General features: G+C 39.6%; 1 long non-coding RNA gene and 1 other non-coding gene across 2 annotated transcripts in view; one reads left to right on the top strand and one right to left on the bottom strand.

Moving 5' to 3' along the window:
* Nucleotides 1-2,334: 2,334 nt before the first annotated feature.
* LOC142426895 (U1 spliceosomal RNA) lies at nt 2,335-2,498 on the bottom strand. Its single transcript, XR_012779779.1, has one exon. It is a non-coding gene; the product is annotated as a U1 spliceosomal RNA (small nuclear RNA).
* The window catches only part of LOC142426814 (uncharacterized), a 135,600-nt gene continuing 115,318 nt past the window's right edge, over nt 2,353-22,634 (top strand). The window contains exons 1-2 of the long non-coding RNA XR_012779760.1: nt 2,353-2,490; nt 6,177-6,348. This is a non-coding gene — a long non-coding RNA (uncharacterized LOC142426814). The remainder of the gene's footprint in view (nt 2,491-6,176; nt 6,349-22,634) is intronic.

Genomic DNA, 22,634 nt, shown 5'->3' with positions numbered 1-22,634 from the left:
CCTTACTTGTTGAAAGTAAAGAGGACTTGAAGCACTTACGAATATCAAAGACTACAGTCTTCTGTATGGATTACACCTTAATATAAAGAAAACAAAAACATTATCACAGCTGAACCAATAAGCAACGTCATGATAAATGGAGTAAAGATTGAAGTTATTAAGGTTTTCATTTGATATGAATGTACAATCAACACTAGATGTAAACAGCGGTCAAGAAATGAGACAATATACTACATTAGTGAAATCTGTTGCAAAAGACTTCTTAAAAGAGTTAAAAAGCAAATATGTATCATCTTGAGGACCCAGGTGCACCTGACCCGGTCCTGGTACTTTTAGTTCTTCATATACATATGACAGCTGGTCAGCAAGTCAGGCAGAGCAGAACTGATGTGTTTGAGTTTTGGTGTTGGTGAAGAGTACTGAATACCCCATGAACTGTCAGAAGAATGAACACATTTGTTTTGGAAGTAGAACCAGAATCTAAAGAAGGCAAGATTCCATATCATGCACTTTGGATATGCTATCATGAGGGAAAATTCTCTGGAGAAAAATTCTTAGCAAAATAGAGGGTCAGTAAAAATATGAAGTCTTTCAAGGAGATGGATTAACACAGTGGCTACATCAATGGGCTCAAGCTTAGCAATGATTGTGAGCGTGGCTCAGGGTTGGGCCATGTTTTTATTGTTTATAGAATTGCTATAGTTGGAATATACTTAACAGAATTCAAGAACAATATAAGGAAATATAGTGGACCATTTAATATTTTTATGTTCTATTTGTGTTTTATGACATATGTTAGTTGGGGAGACATGGTTCTGCCCTTGTGAATGAGTGATATTGAAATCTTTATTGTTTGTATAAACAGTGCCCAATATTTAAACTTTTAACCTTGGTACAAGTCAACAATTCTTGCATTGCAGCCCGAAAAGCTGACCTATGCATGTGTATTTTATTTTTTCTCATCAGTGTTTTAAATTCTAAATCATTGACTAAATTAATAATACTAGCAATAGAATTGCATTATTCCCCATGGAAATTTATAATGTTTTCTCCTATCATATGATAATGATGTCTCTAAAGTGAACCAGAGATATGTAAACCATAAATATATGAATGTATTTTTGGCTCCCACTTAGTGGAAGCCCTAATCTAAGAACAATTAATTCTTATAATATGGCTCTATGTGATACTTGCCTTCCTGAAGAGATTACGGAATATATATTTGCTCTAGCAAGTGTGGTAAAGAAATCAGATGGTGCCTGGTGATCGGAAAGAATAGCATCTGAAGCAGCAGATTTGCTCAATGCGATGTGCCCCTCTGAGAGGCGGGTAGATTTGAACTGCTGTTCTTGCAGTTAGCATCCCCATGCTTATCCTACAGTGCCTCTAGGGCTCCTTATAGTGTTATGCTATGTTTCAAAAATAAAACATTTCACAACCTTAATTTTAGATATATACTATAAAGGAAACTCCTAGTTGTTATATATGATAAAAAGACAAGTACAAAACAATCCATGATCTCAAGGAGTTTATAATATAGTGGAGAAGACAGAGATATTTGGGACCCTGATGCAAAACCCCAAACCAAATTCATTGTCAAGTCAATTATTTTTTAGCATAGAGTAGAACTGCTGCTTTGAGTTTCCAAACTTATACATCTTTATAAGAGCAGAAAGTCTAATTTTTCTCCCTTTGAGTGACTGGTGGATTTGAACTATCAACCTCGTGATTAGCAGCCCAACACATAATACATTGTGCCACCAGGGCTCCTAACTCTGATTGAAGGAGGGTGAATTTTGGAAATGTTTTTGGAGATGGTGGCTTTTGAGCTAGTCTCGGAAGGTGGAAGGAATGTGACACTGAATATCGTTGTTGCTGTCAGGTGCTATAACAGAGATGCAGAACAAAATATCAACTGGTGTCTGACAATGTTTCACTGCTATTAATAAGGCTTTCAATGGTTAATTCTTAAGAAATAGATAGCCTATTCTTTATCTGTAGTCTGTTTTTAGTGTAGAAGTGCTGCTGAAACCTGTTCACCTTGGGTGACCCTGCTGCTACTTGAAATACAGTGACATAGCTTCCAACAGCATAGCAATGTGCAACCCCACAGTTCGACAAACCGACAGAGAAGTGGTGGGTGTAGTAGGGTAGAAGAAAAGGCTTTATTCCAGTAGACTAATTGAAAAGAAAGGCATTGGAAAAAGGAAGGAAGCATAGCTGGGGAATGGAAGGCAGGGTGAGGCAGCTTTGTGTGTAATACCTGCAAGAAAAGTTGGAACCATTCTTCAAAAGGTTTTTAATACCAAACTGAGCATTTTGGATATTTTTTTTCAGGGGAGAGCGCGAACGCAGTCCCCCACTACCACAAATTATGCAGTCGAGTTTCCCACATTTGGGGAAATCGCAGGGGTCAGCACATCCGGAGTGCAATGGATAAGCCTCACCCTGGGAAAACCACCTTCGTGATCATGGTATCTCCCCTGCCAGGTAAGTATTACATTTTGGATTTTTTTAGTGAAATTGAGAGCTATCAAATAGTTTTGAGCAAGGAAACTATGTATAGAATTGTGTAGTAAAGTGGTTCTCATTTGGTGGCATACATCAGAATCAACGGTAGAGTAGGCAGGAAATAAAGATGCTAGATTCTCACCGAAGTCACCAGACTAAACATGGGCGTCTAGATGGGGTAGGTAGATTTAAATAAGCTCTCCAGGCGGTTCTGATGGCCATTAGAAAGTAAGAATTTCTGGAAAAGTAGACAGGGGATCAGATAAGTTATGAAAATGCCAGGGTTGTTTAATGGCCAGGAGACTTTAACTTTTCTGAATTTTAGTTTGCCCAGTTGGATAATTGTGAATAATACCTGCAGGGTTTATCTCATAGGGATACATATTGTAAAGAGCAGATATAATAATGTATATAACGAGATTTTATGGTATTATCTATAATACATATACAAATAAACTACGTGATTATGATTATATACGTATTTAAGTTGTAAAGAGTTTACGTAATGTGATACTGTGGTGACTGGTTTATTGAACATGCTGGAACAAGGAAACAGCACATAGTTAAATTGGTCTTATGAACTAACTATTGTCTTGAAATACTTTATCCATGGTGTGGAACACCATGTAATTGCTTTCTCTCTTTCTTTTTTCCCTTCTTGGATTCTTCCCAAACTCCCACCCCTGACTCCCTACACACCAATGGCTATTGATTTAATTTCTACTATGAACCAGACAGGAGACCTGGTGGTGAGCTGTAGTGAGCTAAGCATTGGATCTCTTCTTGTCAGTTGGTGAAGTCGCCGTCTTCCAAGTTTCTTGGCACAGTCGAGTGAGTGCTTCTAGTGCTTCATCAGCTTGTTGAAATATCAACTAGTATTCTGTTAATTCCCGAATCCTTGATTTTGGCTAGTGTGTTAAGTGCAGTTGGAAGTTCTCTCAATTCCATCTGTTCTTGGTCACACGCTGCCTCTTGAAATGGTGGACATTAATTGGTTCTCTTGGTATAGAGATTCGGTGTGCACCTTCTGGCTTCTTTTGATGCTTCCTGAATCACGTAATGCTTTTCTCAGAGAATCCTCAGTACTCCAGATTGAGGCCTGCTTTCCCCCTCGTTCTTTCAGTCTGAGACATGCTGTTCATGTTCCTCCCTTCCGGCTTTCTAACTCCAGGTCTTTGCACATTTCACTACAGTCCTTTATTTTCTTGAGCTGCCCTTTAAATTTTTCTTTTACTCATTTACTTCATAATTTCATCTATTCTGTTCACTTTAGCTACTTTATGTTCAAGGGCAAGGTTTAGAATTTCTTCTGACAACCACTTCTATCTTTTCTTTCTTGCCTTTTTAACGAGATTTAGCTCTCTATATGTATGATATTCCTTGATGTTATTCCACAACTCACCTGGTCTTCAGTCAGCAGTCATCTATTCTTGATATGCTTTCAAAATCCAGGTGAGACCCAGTGTTCAATTGAGTCTTATGGACTTTTTAAATTTTCTTCAACTTTAAGCTGAACTTCCATATGAACAGTTGATTATCTGTTTTATAGTCAGGCCCTGGCCTCATTTTGGCTGTCAGTTTGTGATACTGTGGTGACTGGTGTGTTACTGTGATCCTGGAAGATAGATCAACAGTATTTTAAATAGCAGTAGGATAACCCAAGGTAAACCAATTTCATCAGAACTTCTGAACTAAGAGGAGATTATATAATGAGTGACTGTTGACTTCCAAGGGATTGCCCACCTCCAAGGGATTAGCCACCGAAAAACCTATGAATAGTAGCAGAATAGTTTTTGCCCATTAAAACTCAAACATACTCCCTGCTATTGAGTCAATTCTGATGCATAGTGACCTTATAGATAGGGTAGAAATGCTCCTGTGGGTTTCTGAGACTGTAACTGTTTATGGGAGTAGAAAGCCTCATCTTTCTCCCTTGGATTGGCTGTTGCTTTTGAACTTCTGACCTTGGACTTGGCAGTCCAACATGTAACTACATCACCAAAGAATCATTCAATATTGCTCCTTGAGGCTTAACTTTTTAAAAATTTAATTCTTTCAGCTTGAGAAATACTTAGCATGTTCTTTTGTTTTGCTTTTTCTAACTCTAGGTCTTTACACATTTTATTATAATATTTTTTCTTATTCAACTGTCCTGTGAAGCTTTTGTTCAGCTCCTTTATTTAATCATTTCTTGGAACTGCTTTCAATTTTCTACATTCAAGAACAAGTTTTTTTTCTACTTACTTTTATTGGGAGCTCTTACATATCGTATCATAATCCATACATTCATCCAGTGTGTCAAACACATTTGCACATATGCCACCATCATCATTTTCAAAGCATTCTCTTCCCATTTGAGCCCCTGATATCAGCTCCCCATTTCTTCCCCCTCCATCCCCCGCCTGGCCTCCTTCATAAACCCTTGATAAGTTATAGATTTTTATTATTTGCATATCTTACATCGTCCTCCATTGCCCCTTACCTACTTTTCCATTATTCATCCCCTTGGAAGCGGGTTTTACATTGATCCTTGTGATCGATTCCCCCTTTCTCCCACGACCATCCCCAGTCTTCCTGGTATCTCTACTCTCACTGTGGGCCCTGAGGGGGTTATCTATCCTATATTTCCTGTGTTGCAGGCTCTTTTCTGTAGCAATGTGCATGTTCTGGTCTAATCCGATTTGTAAGGTAGAATTGAGGTCATGATACTGAGGTGAAGGAAGCACCAAAAACTAGAGGAAAGCTGTGTTTCATTAGTGCTATATACTGTACCCTGACTGGTCAAGAGTAAGTTTGAGTCTCTTTTGATAATCGTTTGGTCTTTTCTTTTCCCGTCTTTTTAAGAACCTCTGGCTTCTTCATGTTTGATGTTCTTGATGTCACTTTATAACTTATCTGGTTGCCAGTCCTTAGAGTTTAATGTATCAAACCAGTTGTTGAGATGGTCCCTAAATTCAGAGACTTGGTAAAATAGAGTTTTAAAAATATATAATCATAGTCTTTTCTTAAGTATTGTTCTTACTTTTCTTAAAAATATGCTACTGCCAAATGAAAACTTTGTGTATCAGTTAGTTTTCAATATAGATTTTATGTTATTAAACCTTTTCAGGGTTTTGACATCAAAGAAATTTCTACCATTCATCATTCTGGTAGCAAGTACCCCACTTTTTCCCCCCTACCATGCCATTTTTGTAACATCTTTCTACATCTCGTCTTTCTCTTTCAATAATATTTCATGGAAACCCTTCCAAGATTTTGTTTAGCTGTTTTTAAAGGTAATTATATTCTGTCGTATGTTTATACTATAGTTGGTTATTCAGTAGTTCACAGATATTCATTATTGTTGTGTTTGCTGTGGTATATGCCCTTATACTCATTCCCTTTGGTCTCAGGGATTTTCAGTTTCCCAGGATAGAGAGCTGGATCAAAATATATCTGTAAACTAATTTTTAGTAGATTGTTATATTACTGTCCAAAATTTCTGTAATAATTCATATCATCACTAGTAAAGCCCACTTTTATCCACATCCATCAATTTATGTTGTATAACTCCTTTTAATGTTCACCAGTCTAATGGACATAAATGGATTTCTCATTGTTACTTTATTTTGCATTTATCTGATAACTAATGAGTTCGACATCAATTATGCATTCTTTTTGGCTAGGTTATAAATGATGGCACAACTTCTGTCTGGCTCTCCCAGGATACTCACCCTTGGAACACAACTGCTACATTGTGAAGGTCACAGAGAGTGGTCATTAAGTACTTCGACCCCAGCTAAGGTGTTACTGACAGCCATCATCAACCACCAGCTATATTAGTGAGGATGCCTTCAGGTGAGTGAGCCACCCCTGATGCTGTATGGTATAGAGATATACTACCTCCTCGGATCCCTTTCCAAATTGCAGATTCCTGTGCGAAATAAACATCGTGGTTTAGGTCACTAAATTCTGGGAAAATTTTGTTATGTAGTCATGGTAACCGAAATAGTGAGAAAGGTTTGTACTTTTTGGTTTCATTTTTGTTTGGTATTGTATGGTAGTGTCATAAAATGAATTGGAAAGCATTTCAGCTTTATATATATGGCATGGGATAATTTAAGTAACATTGGAATTACTTTTTCTTTAAATTTTATGAACAAATTCAAAGGATTCTTTGATGTTTCATTATTATTATTTTAAAAGGTTCGCCTTTCGAATTTGTTCTATAGTAATTAGTCAGTTTGGACTATTTTTGGTTAATTGTATTTTCTAGGAAATCATACATTTCTGTTTACGTCAAGTTTTACATATTGTTATGTTTTGAAATGTGCCCTACTCCCTTTTCTCCCCACCCCGCAAAGAACTATGTGCTACAAATCCCAGTCTCTATGCTAGTGGTTATAATCCCATTTTGAAGTTGGTTGTCTTTGGTATGCTGATGGGACAAGATTAGTGTAGTGTGTGTTTTAATTTGAGATCTGGGGGCATGGAGCTGGACTTTTAACCTAAAGGTCAACAGTTCCAAACCACCAGCCAGCTTGGAGAGAGAAAGATGAGGCTTTCTACTCTCATAAAGAGTTACGGTCTCAGGAACCCATGGGAGCAGGATGTCTTCTCCAAGGGTTATTGTATATCAGAATTGACTTGATGGCAGTAATTTATTTGCGTGTATGTGTGTTTTAAATCAATGTCCATTCTAATAAAAAGCTTAAAAAACAGGTTGGAAAAAGTAGAAATGGGTAAAGAGAGATGCCAGGTTCAAAGAGACAAGCACCTTCTTCCAGAGGCAACAGAAGGAATGTTTTCCTCTGGAGATGGCAACCTGAATCCAGACTTTTAACTTACTAAACTGTGAGAAAATGAATTTCTGTTTGTTAAAGCCACACGTGTGGTGTTCCTGTTATAAGAGCACTAGATAGCTAAGATGTAAGGTCTACTTTTACTCCTTTTCTGCCAATTTTATGTGTTATCGTAGTCTATTTACTCTTCAATTTTTTGTTTGCCAAATTTTATACACTACATTAAAAAACATGATGAATATAACGCTCTTACCTTTCTCTTGGTCATAATAAAAGAAATTAGGCTATAAATTGTACAACTTTGTCTGAAATTTGTAGAAAGTGTTTGCCTATTTATTAATTTCTAGAGTTTGTGATTTTTTCTTTGACCAGGAATTCATTTCAAGTCATTAAGCAGTCATTAAATCATAGAATATATTGATTTCTAATGATATTGAATTATGATCAGGGTATATATCCTGTTAGATGTTTACTTTTCAATATTTGTTATGGTTTGCTTTGTGTAAATTTTTGTGAACTATGGGCAAATTAAAATATAAATCCTTTCATTGAGGGAAGATTCTGTATGTAAATTAAAAGGAAAACTTCCGTGGATGAATTTATGGGGAAACTTGAATTAGTGGGACGGGAATAATAAAGAAGAAATTTCTAAAAACCAAAAACAAATGTATAAAAAAAGAAATAATTAAAAAGTCATTGGGGACTCCAGATGCCAAAGGAATCAGTCATTAGACATCAAAGAACAAACAATCATATCATTGTGTGCTCAGCTCCCTGATAATGATCGCTGAAGACAAATGGGTGCATAAGCAAATGTGGTGAAGAAAGCTGATGGTGCCCAGCTATCAAATGACATAGCATCTGGGTCTTAAAGGCTTGAAGGTAAACAAGTGGCCATCTAGCTCAGAAGCAACAAAGCCCACATGGAGGAAGCACAGCCAGTGCGATCACGAGGTGTCGAAGGGATCAGGTATCAGGTATCATCAGAACAAAAAATCATATCATTTTGAATGAAGTGGGGAGTGCAGAGCGGAGACCCAAAGCCCATTTGTAGGCTACTGGACATCCCCTTACAGAAGGGTCTCGGAAGTCAGGGTGCAATATAGCAACGGTGAAACGTATAACTTTCCTCTAGTTCCTAAATGTTTCCTCCCCACCCACTATCATGATCCCAATACTACCTTACAAATGTGGCTAGACCAGAGGATGCACACTGGTACAGATAGGAGCTGGAAACACAAGGGAATCCAGGGCGGATGATCCCTTCAGGACCAGTGGTGAGAGTGGCGATACCGGGAGGGTGGAGAGAAGATGGGTTGGAAAGGGGGGACCAATTACAAGGATCTACATATAACCTCCTCCCTGGGGGGCGGACAACAGAAAAGTGGGTGAAGGGAGACATTGGACAGTGCAAGATATGACAAAATAATAATTTATAAATTATTAAAGGTTCCTGAGGTAGTGGGGAGCAGAGAGGGAGGGGGAAAATGAGGAGCTGATGCCAGGAGCTTAAATGGAGAGCAAATGTATTGAGAATGATGAGGGAAATGAATGTAGAAATGTGCTTCTCACAATTGATATATGTATGGATTGTGAGAAGAGTTGTATGAGCCCCCCAAAAAAGATTAAAAAAAATCATTGGGTAAGGCATTCATTTTCTGATATTATTTCCATGGAGATTACTGGAGTTTGAGGACCAAGGAAAATGAAAACAGAATATTAAGGAAACAGTATCTAACATTAAAGGGCTTTGCCAAGTACTGTGAGGAGCAAAACCAAGTGATAGCTATCAGCAACCTGGAAGTAAATCAACAGATTCAAACAGGTCAGAAGAATCACCCCAGGTAAACAGGTTTCAGCAGAGCTAACAGACTAAGAACACACCACAAAGAAGGAAGAAGCTGTCCACTGCTGAGAATTTTGGCTCTGAAAAATCTATGAACAGCAGTGGAACACTGTCACATGTAGTTGCTGAAGATGAGCCCTCAGGGTTGAATGCCCTCAAAATATGAAGCAACTGCATTCTTAATTGATTTAAATGATGTGGATGGATTCAAGCTTTTGGGACCTTCCTTTGGTTGTGGGCACAACTAAAAATGAGAAGAAACAGGTGCAGACATTTATTAATAATTGGAACTTTGAATGTATGAAGTATGAATCTAGGAAAATTAGAACTCATCAAAAATGAAATGGACCTCATAAAGACTGATATCCCAGACATTAGTGAGTTGAAACAGACTGGTATAGGCCATTTTGAATCTGATGATCTTATGGTTTACTATCCCAGGAATGTTACATTCAAGAGGAATGACATTGCACTCACTGTCAAGAAGAACATTTCAAGTTTTGTCTTCAAGTAAAGAGTGTCTGCGATATGATAATATCTATATGCATACAATCTAGTCAATACAACTATTATTCAAATTTATGCATCAAGCACTAAAGCTAGTGATGAAGAAATTGAAGTATTCAGATCAACTTCTTTGATTTGAGATTGATTAATCATGCGGTCAGGATCCATTGATAATTATTGGTGATTGGAATGTAAGAGGTGGAAACAAAAAGGAAGGAAGAACAGGAGTTGGAAAATGCAGATTGGTGATAGAAACAAAGCTGGAGATCAGTGACAGGCTTTTGAAAGACAGACAACTTGTTTATAGCAAATACACATTTACAACAACACAGACAGCCACTGTACACCTTGATTTCTCCAGGTGGCAGATACAGAAACCAAACTAACTAAAATGTGGGAAGAGACAACAGAGAAACTCAGTTTCCACACGGAAAAGCAGGTCAGCGAATGACTGTAGAATAGACCACGGATTTCTCATGTGTAAGATCAGGATAGAGCTGAACAAAATGAAAACAAATTTACCAAAGCCAAAGTAGAACTCTGAGTGTTTCGCATCTGAATTTTGTGAACATCTCAAGAACAAATTTGATACATTGAACACTAATGACAGAAGACCTGATGAGCAGTGGGAGGACATCAAGAACATCATTCATGAAGAAAGCCAAAGGCCATTAAAAAGATAGGACAGAAAGAAAAGTTCAAAGTAGTCAGAAGAGACTCTGAAAATTGTTCTTAATTGTAGACTTACAAAGACTAATGGAAGAAATCATGAAGCCAAAGAACTGAACAGAAAATCCCACAGGGTTGATGGAGAAGACAATGTAAATTTTATAATGAGATGTATAAAGACCTAGAATTAGAAAGCCAAAAAGGGAGAACACACTTAAATGGAAAGAACTCAAGAAAAATTCCATCCTTGAGTTTCAAATGTTGAAAGTTTCCATGGCAAAATATTGAATGATGCTGGAAGCATCAAAAGAAGATGGGACGAATACACGGTCATTGTACCCGAATGAACTAGTCCACATTCCAACATTTCAGGAGGTGGCATATGAGTAACAACCAGTGGTTCTCACATAAGGAAGAAATTCAAACTGTGCTGAAAGCATTAGCTAAAGACAAGGCTCCAGAAATTGATGGAATGTCAATTGAAATGTTTCAGTATGATGATAAAGCATTGGAAGCAATTACTTGTCTATGTCAGGAAATTTGAATGACAGCTACTTGGTCAATTGTGGAAGAAATCCATATTTGTACCTATTCCAAAGAAAGATGACCCAACAAGATGCTCAAATTATAGGACAACGTCATTGATATCCCAGGCAAATAAAATTTTGCTGAAGATCATCCATCAACAGTTGCAGCAGTACGTTGACAGAGAGCTGCCAGAGGCTCAGACCAGATTCGGAAGAGGTCATGGAACAAGAAATATCATTGCTGATGCTAGATGGGTCTTAACTGAAAGCAGAGAATACAGGAAAGATGTTTACTTGTGTTTTATTGACTATGCCAAGGCATAGTGTGGATATATGTGTGGATCTTAGCAAACTATGTGTAGATAGCAAACTATGGCATGTGTGTGGATCATAGCAAACTATAGATAGTCTTAAAAAGAATGGGAATGCCGGAACGCCTAATTGTACTCATGTGAACAGTTGTGTGAACAGAACAAGGGGAATATTACATGTTTTAAAATCAGAAAAGGGCTTGACACAATGGATGTATGTATTGTTAGAGCTGTAAGAGCCCTCCCAATAAAATGATTTTTTAAAAAGAGAAAAAAGCAGAAATGGTATGAATCTGAGTTGTATTCTGTCACTTAATTTATTCAATCTGTACTCTGAGCAAATAATTAGAGAAGCTGGACTATATGAAGAAGAATGCAGCATCAGGATTAGGGGAAAGCTTATTAATAACCTGTGAGACTCAGATGACACAATCTTGCTTGGTGAAAGTGTGGACTTGAAGCACTTTCTGATGAAGATCAATCATTGCACTATGGATTACAATTCAATGTAAAGAAGGCCAAAATCCTCACAACTGGAACAATGGAGAAAATGACATTTTCAAGGATTTTGTCTTGCTTGGATACACTTTCTGCTCATGGAAGCAGCAGTCAGGATATCAAAAGATAAATTTTATTGGGTAAATCTGCTGCATAAGACCTCTTTAAAGTACTGAAAAGCAAAGGTGTTACTTGGAGGACCAATTGCTCCCACTGCAGGCATGATATTTTTATTTGCCTCATATGCATGTGAAAGTTGGACAATGGGCTGCATGAACAATCTGGAGGCAAAAACAACGGGACCAACAGTTCCAGGGGGACATGGGAGAGAGGGAGGTAGGGGAAAAAGAAGTGGTGTTAATAAACCTAGGGTAAAGGGAACAACAAGTGATCCACATCGATGGAGAGGAGGGTGTAGGAGGCCTGCTAGGGCATGACCAAGGGTAATGTAACTGAGAGGAATTACTGAAAACCAAATTAAGGCAGATCATGATAGTGGAACAAGAGGAAAGTAAAGGGAAATAGAGGAAAGAGCTAGGAGACAAAAGGTGTATATAGAGGCCTAAATACAGGCATATACATATGTAAATATATTTATACACAAGGATGTGGAAATAGATCTATGTGCATAGTATATATTTATAGGTTTAGTATTAAGGTAGCAGGTGGACATTGGGCCTCCACTCAAGTACCCCCTCAATGCAAGAACACTTTATTCTAATAACCCAGCATTCTGTGATGCTCACCTTCCTGGCACAATCGCTGAAGACAAAGCGGGTGAATAAGCAAAATATGGTGAAGAAAGCTGATGGTGCCCGGCTATCAAAAGATATAGCATCTGGGGTCTTAAAGCTTGAGGGTAAACAAGCGGCTATCTAGCTCAGAAGCAACAAAGTCCATATAGAAGAAGCACACCAGCCTGCATGATCACGAGGTGCTGAAGTGATCAGTTATCAGGTATCAAAGAACAAAAATATCATATCATTTTGTGCTCACTTTCCCAATACAATTTCTGAAGACAAATGGGTGCATAAACAAAGAAAGTTGATGGTGCCCAGCTATCAAAAGATATAGCATCTGGGGTCTTAAAGACTTGAAGGTAAACAAGTGGCTATCTAGTTCAGAAGCAACAAAGCCCATATGGAAGAAGCACATCAGCCTGTGCGATAATGAGGTGTCAAAGGGACTAGGTCTCAGGCATCATCATAACAAAAAAATCTTATCATTGTAAATGAGGGGGAGTGTGGAACAAAGCCCATCTGTAGGCAATTGGACATCCCCTTATGGAAGGGTCGAGGGGAGCAGATGAGCCAGTCAGGGTGCAGTGTAGCAATGATGCATACAACTTTCCTTTAGTTCCTAAATGCTTCCTCCACATCTACTATCATCATCCTAATTCTACCTTACAAATCTGGCTAGACCAGAGGATGTACACTGGTATAGAAAGGAACTGGAAACACAGGGAATCCAGGGTGGATGATCCCTTTAAGACCAGTGGTAAGAGTGGCGATACCCGGAGGGTAGAAGGAGGGTGGGGGGTAGAGGGGTTTACCGATTACACAGATTTATATATTACCTCCTCCCTGGGGGATGGACACAGAAAATGGGTGAAGGGAGATATTGGACAGTGTAAGATATGACAAAATAATAATTTATAAATTATCAAGGGTTCATGAGGAAGCGGGGAGTGGAAAGGTAGGGGGAAATATGCTGAGCTGATGCTTGGGGCTTAGGTGTAGAGCAAATGTTTTGAGAATGATGAGGGCAACAAATGTACAGGTGTGCTTTATAGAATTGATGTATGTATGGATTGTGATATGAGTTGTATGAGCCCCTAATAAAATGATTAAAAAAAAAAGAAAGTTGGGCAATGAATAAGGGAGAATGAATGAATAAAATCATTGCATTTGAATTATCATGCTGGCAAAGAATATTGAAATTGGCATTGGTTAACAAGAGAAAAAACAAATCTGTCTTGGAAGAAGTTACAGTCAGAGTGCTCCTTATAGGCCTTGATGCAGAGACGTCATCTCAAGTACTTTGGACAGGTTGTCAGGAGACATTAGTCACAGGAGAAGGACATCATGCTTGGAGGGGCAGTGATAAAGAGGAAGGCCCTTGACAAGGTGGATTGACACAGTGACTGCAACAATGAGCTCAAAATCCAGAATTGTGAGGATGGCGTGGACTGGGTGGTGCTTCGATCTGTTGTCTCCGTTGGAAATGGTTGGTTGGCACCTAACAACATAATGTAACAATACCTCCATAATACTTGCTATGAGCAGCCAATTTGAAGGCATTTCCTCTGTTGTGTGGCCTGCTTCCAGTATGAATGGACACTATTGAAAACCTTGCTTGCTTTTTTGCTGGGTCTTTGGACTGAGGCAATGGCCTGCTGTATGTTGTGCTGATCCTGGGAGTTGTCAGCAGTCACAAATATGACCTGCCAGTCCTGGATTCATACATCTCTGCAGTCACAAGCATTTTCCCTCCTGCATTTTTCATCAGCCCCCACAGCTATGGGAGTTAGGAAACCTGCAGACGGTCATCTGACTCATGGACTTGGAATGCCTTTCTATGATTTTGAAACCTATTTCCCTGATATAACCTTTCTCTATATGTACATACATAAGTTCCACTGGTTTTGCTTCTCTAGAGAACCTAACCTAAGACAATGAATGGCCAATGTGGCCCATTCTGCCTTTGACTTTATTATTAGTTATTCTTATTGTCTTTATTATTAGTTATTCTGTATTGTCATTTCAATGACTTGTGCTTCCTCCACGGTGGCTATTTTATGGTTGCTGTTAATAAGTGATGCCCAAATCCTTACCTTTTGTGTCCATCCTTACTTACTTCTTGTCATTTCTTACTCTGTTTCTCTGGAAAACCAGTTAAAAAGCATTTCCATCTTTTAGATAAGTATTAAGGAAGCCTTGCACTAGAAGTGTGGTCATGAGAATGTAAATGAACAATTGTATCTGAACGGTTTTTCAGGTTAGGCTTGTGATATTTGGGAGACTTCTAGATTTTTCATCTTGATTGGTGGTTATGGTGAGGGGATCAGAGATTCATTAAAACTTTTTTTATATAAATCATTTTATTGGCACTCTTCCAGCCCTTATACCAATCCATACATCAATTGTATCCAGCACATTTGTATATATGATGCTATAATCATTTTTTAAGCACTTTCTTTCCACTTGAGCCCATGGTATCAGCTCTTCTTTGTTTCCCTACCTCCCCACCCTCCCACCCTTGTGAATCCTTGATAAATTATAAATTATTATTCTTTTCATATCTTACACTGTCTGCTGTCTCCCTCCACCCACGTTTCTGTTGTTCATCCTCCTGGGAGTGTGTGTGGTTATACATTGATCATTGCAATTGGTTCTCCCTTTCTCCCCCTTCTTCCTCCACTTTCCCCCTACCTTCCTGGTATTGTTACTCCCAGTACTGTTTCTGAGGGGTTTATCTGTTCTGGATTCCGTGTGTCTAGTGCTCTTATCTGTACCAGTGTACATGCTGTGGTCTAGCTGGATTTGTAAGGTAGAACTGGGGTCATGATAGGGTGAGTTGGGGAGGAAACATTAAAGAACTAGCGGATATTGTGTGCTCTGTCAGTGCTATACTTCACCCTGTCTAGCTTGTTCCTTCCTTGTGACCCTTCTGTGAGAGGATGTCCAATTGTCTCGTAAGTGGCAAAAGGGAGGCTTCTATGGTTTTATAGCTTGAACAAGGTAGCAGTCTCAATTTTCCTATTGTCTGAAGGTCCTCCACTTGCCTTGGTGATGTTCATTGTTGGTTATTGTTCTCTCTGTTGTCAACATTTGAACTGTAAGAGTTATATGAGGCTCCTGAAGTTTTGGTGGAATCTGGTCATGCTTCCCGATGAACAGGGCTTTTGGCTTAGGAAACCTTTTGAGATCTGCAGCCATGATCTGAGACGTCAACTGGGAAGCTCCCTAGTTAGATATTTGGGGTTGATATAGGCAAGACTATATCACAAGCTAAATTCATAGGTCCTTCCTCTAACAAGGTTCACTAAAAAAGTGTATTTTGATATTTTCTTGCTTGTTTGCCTTTTCATCTGTTTGATATCTGCCACTGCCCATCTTTCTTCCTCAACACACATGCACATTAGAATGCAAATTTATGATAATAGGGATATAGTTCAGGTTCTAGGAACAGTACCTGGCACATGTAGATATTTAAATGAAGGAATGTGAGAAGGGCAGAAATAGAAGATGATATCCCTATGGGAGAATATGCCTGGTGAAAACAAGATGTAAACTGTTGGGTACGTTGTCTACCTTCTATTTTAGAGGTAGAAAATTAGAAGAGGTTTGAGTTAACAAAAATGAGAAGAATTGGCCCCAAATGAAAAGAACTGGTCAAACGTGTGAAGAGATTACGCAGAACACCAAAGAATGGGAGAAGCATCTATCAATAAACAGTGTGATCATTTTTGCCTGATGTTAGAGAAATTAAGCAGGTCTAACAGAATGTGGCAACATGGACTCAATTTGCAGCTTCTGAGAAAGTAATGCCAAGAGATGAGTCAGACAGTCTGCATGTCAAGGAGTGGTGCCTTGGAAGAGAGAAGAGAATTGTGGCAACAAGTGAAGTCTTTTCTGAAAGTTGGCCGTGAAGGGAAGAGGAAAGCAGCATGCGCCACAGGCCTTCAGAAGCAGGCCTCTTTCCAGCCAGGAGCAGCAGAGACTGCAGGTTGTCTCCGTGAATGAAGAAACTTCGGGAGAGAAAGAAGAGAGCTGAAGGAGACGGTTTAAGAGTAAAGGCTCATCCTTAACTGGGAAGGGATGAGATCAGGAGCACAGATACGGAATCCAATCCTAGAAGAGAAGATTGGAAGAAACCAGAATGGATTGAAAAGAGAAAATAGGAAGGGTGTTAAGGAATTCACATCAGATTTTTCTCAGTGAAATAGCTGTCCAGGTTACCTGTTAAGACTGCGTGTGACACTGGATGAGTGTATGGATTGTGATAAGAGATGTAAGAACCCCCAATAAAGGTATTTAATAATAATAAAAAAAATACCATGGCTTGGCACTTTAGTCTTAAGAGGTCTTGTGCAGCAGACTTGCCCAATGCAACATACGGTGTGATCTGTTTACTGCTGCTTTCATGAGTATTGATTGTGGAGCTAAACAAGATTAAATCCTTGACAACGTCAAAAACAAAAAGACCATGTGAACAGATCCCTGTGATAATTGCCTGAGCAAAATCAAACAAACCAAAAAACCATGTCACAATGTTTTCATACTTCTCTCTTCCCCCTTTTGGACATAGTCTGACCCTTTCTGTACCAGTGATGAATTGCTGTGGAGCTAATGCTGATGTTTCCATGTATGTTAGAGCAGCCCTGTGCTCTGTAGAGTGTTAATGTTTGCCTGCTTTTGGAAGCAGACAGGCCTTTATTTGGAGGTCTGTAGTTTTTCTGTTGTTGTCCTCAGCAGCTGAGAGCATCAGCTGCACCACCGAGAGAGGTTTGTTTCCAGAGAGGTTTGATGAAGAGAGCCTTTAATCGGTCTTGTTTAAAATAAGATTAGAAACTCAGTTGAGGGCCAAGTAGCCTCTCTTCCCAAGGATATCAGGTTTAAAATCATCCATATTTCTTAAAGGCTTGAAGTTAAACAAACAGCCATCTAGCAGAGAAGCAACAAGCCCACATGGAAGAAGCACACCAGCCTGTGTGATCATGAGGTGTCAATGGAATCAGGTAACAGGCATCTGAAGACCCAAAACAAAAAAAACATATTGTTGAGAATGAGGGGGTTCTGAGCAGAGACCCCAAACCCATCTGTGGACAATAGGACATCCCCTCACAGAAGGGTCACAGGAAGGGATGAGTCAACCAGGGTGCAGTATAGCACTGATGAAACACACAATATTCCTCTGGCTCTTTGAGGCTTCCTTACCATCCCCACTATCATGGCCCCAATCCCACCTTTCTGTTCTGGCTAGACCAAAGTATGTACACAGGTACAGATAAGAGATCATGGCACACACAGAATCCAGGTCAGATAAACCTCTCAGGAACAGAAATGGGTTAGCAATACTAGGAGGGTAGGGCAAAGGTGGGGGGAGAAAGGGGGAACCAATCACAGTGAGTAATGGATAACACCCCCCTGGTGGGGGGACGAACAACAGAAACGTGGGTGAAGGGAGACAGTAGATGGTGTAAGATATGAAAACAATAATAATTTATAATTTATCAAGGGGTCATGAGGGTGGGAGGAAGGGGGAAGAGGGAAAAAGCAAGAGCTAATACCAAGGGCTCAAATAGAAAGTAAATGTTTAAAAAATAATGATGGAACATATGTACAAATATGCTTGATACAATTGATGTATGGATTGTTATAAGAGCTGTAAGAGCCCCCAGTAAAATGATCTTTAAAAAAGTCACCCATATTTTCCAAAATAGGTATCACAAAGTCAACGCTGTGACACTGGGTTATGGAACTAATATGGATAGATAGTCTAACTAATGTTAGTCTTGGTGTGTCAGTCTAGGTGGGATAAAGAAACAAATTCATAGACACTCATATCTGTTTAAGAAAGATCTTTATATAAAAGAGCAATTGCATTTTAGTAAAATATCCCAGTGCAGTCCAGATCAAGTCCATGAGTCTGATATTAGCTCACATGTCTGATACCAGTCTACACACAACCCACGTAATAATGTCTAATAAAGGATTATCACAGGCGCGTGGGTGGAAAGTCTTGTGGATCCAGTGGTGGTAGAAGCATCTCAGTCTTGGCGTGGGTCTCTATGTGGCTCCTCCAGCTCCAGGACTCTGGTTTTATCAGCATAGCTCCATGTAGCTTATCAACAGGAAGACCAAGCAGAGGGTGTGGGTCTGGCCTCCAGTGAGGTATTTATCTCCATAGTGCCTCCAAATGAGGTCATCAAAGCTGTGACCTGATTGACAGGCTAAACTCCAACCCTTTACTCTTAATAGTCTCTAGTTGATACCAGATTATGTAACTACCACACTCAGATTGCTTTGTACTTCAGCAGTGCTGACTCATTATCCAATGAATAAATTTATTTCTTCTTCAGGAGCCCTGTGGTTATAGTGGTTATGTGTTGGACTACGATCTGCAAGGTTGGTAGTTCAAAACTATCAGCAGGAGAAAGCCTGGGCATTCTACTCCCATAAACAGAGTCTTGGAAACGAGTTTATTCCTTTTTATTTTCTTTTTAAAAAAATGATTTTATTGGTGACTCATACAATTCTTATCACATTCCATACATCCATCCATTGTATCAAGCACATTTGCACATTTGTTACCATCATCACTCTGAAAACATTTGCCTTCTACTTGAGCCCTTAATATCAGCTCCTCACTTTGTCCCCACCTTCCCCCACTCCCTCCTCCATCATGAACCTTCATAATCCATAAATTTTTATTATTTTGTGATATCTTACCCTGTCTGATGTCTTCCCTTGCCCACTTCTCTGTTGTCCATCCCCCCAGGGAGGAGATTATATGTAGATTCTTGTAATTGGTTCCCCCTTTCCACCCCACATTTTCTCCACCCTCCAGGTATCATCACTCTTACCACTGGTCCTGAAGGGGTCATCTGTCCTGGATTCCCTGTGTTTCCAGTTGCTATCTGTACCAATGCACATCCTCTGGTCTAGCCAGATTTGTAAGGTAGAATTGGGAACATGATAGTGGTGGGGAGGGAGCATTTAAGAACTAGAAGAAAGTTACATGTTTCATTGTTGCTACCCTGCACCTTGACTGGCTCATTTCCTCCTCACAACCCTTCAGTAAGGGGGTGTCCAGTTGCCTACTGATGGGTTTTGAGTCTTCAGTCTGTACTTACCCTCATTTACAATATGATTTTTTATTCTTTGATGTCTGATACCTGATCCTTTTAGCACCTCATGATCGCACAGGCTGGTGTGCTTCTTCCATGAAGGCTTTGTTCTAGAGCTAGATGGCCGCTTGTTTATCTGCAAGCCTTTAAGACCCCAGTTGCTATATGTTTTGATAGCTGAGCACCATCAGCTTTCTTCATCACATTTGCTTATTTACCCTCTTTGTCTTCAGCAGTTGTATCAGGAGAGTGAACATCATGGAATGCCAATTTAAGAGAACAGTGTGTTTTTGCATTGAGTAAGTACTTGAGTGGAGGTCCAATGTCCATCTGCTGCCTTAATAAATGTATGCATGTAGATCTACTTCCCCACCATCCTATATAAATATATTTACATATGTACATGCCTGTATTTAGACTTCTATAAATACCCATTGTCACCTAGTTTTTTCCTATATTTCCTTTTACTTTCCTCTTGTCCCACTATCATGCTCAGTCTTCATTTGGGTTTCAGTAATTTCTCTCGGTTACATTGCCCTTGCTGAGTCCCTACCAGGGCTCTTATACCCTCTTGCCACTAATTTTTGATCACTTGTTGCTCCCCAGTCCCTGGGTTGGTCAACACCTCCTTACCTCCCCTCACCCTCTCCCAGGTCCCCCCAGAACCACTGGTCCTGTTGTTTTCTCTTCCAGACTGTTCATCCAGCCTATCTTATCTAGATAGATTTGTAGAGATAACAATATGTACCAAAAAACAAGGCATAGCAGGACAGGCGACAAATGAGAACACAGCTATGACAACAAAAAAGAAAACCAATGACTCATGAAAGAATAAATTAATTAAAAGAAAAAAAGAAAATGAAAAAATTAAAAAAGAAAGAAAAACCTGTATATAGATCAAGGTGTGATTTTTGAACTCTAGGCATGTCCTCCAGTAAAGTCTGATGGGGTTCTAAGCTCTGGCACCAGAGTATCCTTTGTACTCCCTCCTCGGGAGCTCCCTGCTCTGCTCCCATGGTTGCTCTGCCAGACGCCTTTAGTGTTTTGCCTCGGTGTCGCGGGGTCAGACTGGGCCAGTCCCGACACTCAGTCTCCAGTGCAGTCCCCCAGAGGGCCATGAGCCAGCGAGGAACGGCGTGTCTCATGGTGGAATTAGTCATGCGTGGTGATATAGTCCTCCAGGCCTGGTGGACCAGGTTGTGCTCCACTCTCTCTTCCTCCCCCTTCATTTGCTCTCGTGTGCTCTGAGCAGACATGTCCCTCTCCCCTAGCTGCAGCTTCAGTGTCGCCCTCTAAAGTAAATTCTTCTAGGGGAAGGGGCAGTTGTTCACATGGCTGATAAAGGGGCTGAGCCCTCAGGCCCCTCCACTGCCTCCTCACTCCATGCCGGCACGCTGCATTCGCATCCTGGAACACCGGATTTAAGTTTGGACCCTGTTTCCCTCCCAATTTTCTGGTCTGGCAGCAGGAGCTCCGGACGGTTGAGTCCTATCTAGTCACCATTTTCCCCGGCCTACGAGTTTATGACTTTTTCAATGATCTTATTAAGATCAATAAAGAACTGAGGATCTAGAGTCCATCAATAAATAGCTTCTTTAAAATTGTCTTATGCTAATTAATTTGATACTTGTGGAAAAATTACTTAAGATAACTTCATACTTGTTCTTTATTCTACTGACTCCTAGAGTATGAATTTTGTGAATTACAGTATTGGGTAAGGTAAAAGCTACTACACACACAGGAAATACATAATGTGCATATCTGGAGTTAAAATGATATCTTTATTTTTAATATTTTGAATTATTTAAACTGTGTAGAGCAATGTTTGATTTGCCAACACTTTTTGATTATCATTTACTCAATTATCATAAATTCATTAGTCAACTTCAATATACAAACTGTGTCCTAGGTCCTGGGCACATAAATGCAGAAAAGAAACAATTCTAAGGAGATATGGCCCTGTGGTGGGAGGCAGATATTATCATAAAGTAAGTACATTAATATATTATTCAGAGAAAGAATTGCATTAAAAATTGGGTGGTCCTCAAAGGAACTCTGAAACCCCCAGCCATCGAGTGGATTCTGATTTAGAGGAGGGATTTGTTAATTCTGCCTTACAGGGGGGAGGGGGAGGAAACTGTTGGTCAAAAATGAGGATCTAGAGTCCATCAATAAATAGCTTGTTTAAAATAGTCTTAGGCTTATTAAGGTTCATTAATTTTACTGAGTAATGGTGCAGGAATCCGGGAAGGCAAGGCATTCTCCCAAGATTCCCATGAAATGATAAAACCTTTGCGGGCAAAGAACTTCATCTTGTGCAAATCTGTCAGAATTTGTCAGTAAGCAAGACTAAAATTTTCAAACAACTGAAAGTTTTGAACTATTATAAACGCCAATTTTCCAAGTACCAGTAGATGGCAATGTTATCCCATGAAAAAAGGCATCAATGAAGCTCGGGCAATTATTTTCATGCCTCTAAACCTGGTAATAAGGGTCTTAGGAGTTAAAAATGAATGAGAAAAGTGGGTTTGATTTATTTTTTCTCTGAAGACTGATTTTTCCTTGAATAACCGATGTCTATCCCTCCTTGGCTCTCGGTTCATTCTAAGCCCCTGAGATCAGCGTGAATTCCTCCCATTCCAGTGCCTGTGGGAGTCAGGATCCGTTCTTGAGATTTCTGCACAGCATTGACCTAGAAACGAAACCGAGCTCCCTGCTTGATGTCCACTAAAAGCCCATTCACATAAAATATTCATGGTTTAAGAGCCTTCCGAGAAGATTTTGGGGAAGGATAGTACTGGAGTTCACACCGCAGCTTGCAAACAACCATGAATACATTGGACAACCTTCCTGGTCTCAAAACCACGGTGGAATGTTACTGAATTCATTTGGTGCAGCCCTTCCTTAAAAGGCTGGCTCTTCTTTTTTGGATCTCTCTTTCAGTACATTTAGTACCAGTCCCTGCTACGTAACCACACCTGCCAAGATATTTCACAGTAGAAGTTTCACTTAGCATGATTCCCCACCCTTCTTAAATAGCAAAATGATCTTTCTTTTGGTGTAGTAAAATTGCTTCAAAGCAAAACTATTCCTAAAGCTTGTCCACAGATTCCCGCCCCCCCAGTCTGTAAC

This window comes from Tenrec ecaudatus, chromosome 14 (assembly GCF_050624435.1).
Source record: "Tenrec ecaudatus isolate mTenEca1 chromosome 14, mTenEca1.hap1, whole genome shotgun sequence".
Lineage (NCBI taxonomy): Eukaryota > Metazoa > Chordata > Mammalia > Afrosoricida > Tenrecidae > Tenrec > Tenrec ecaudatus.
This window is presented reverse-complemented; position numbering and strand designations above follow the sequence as displayed.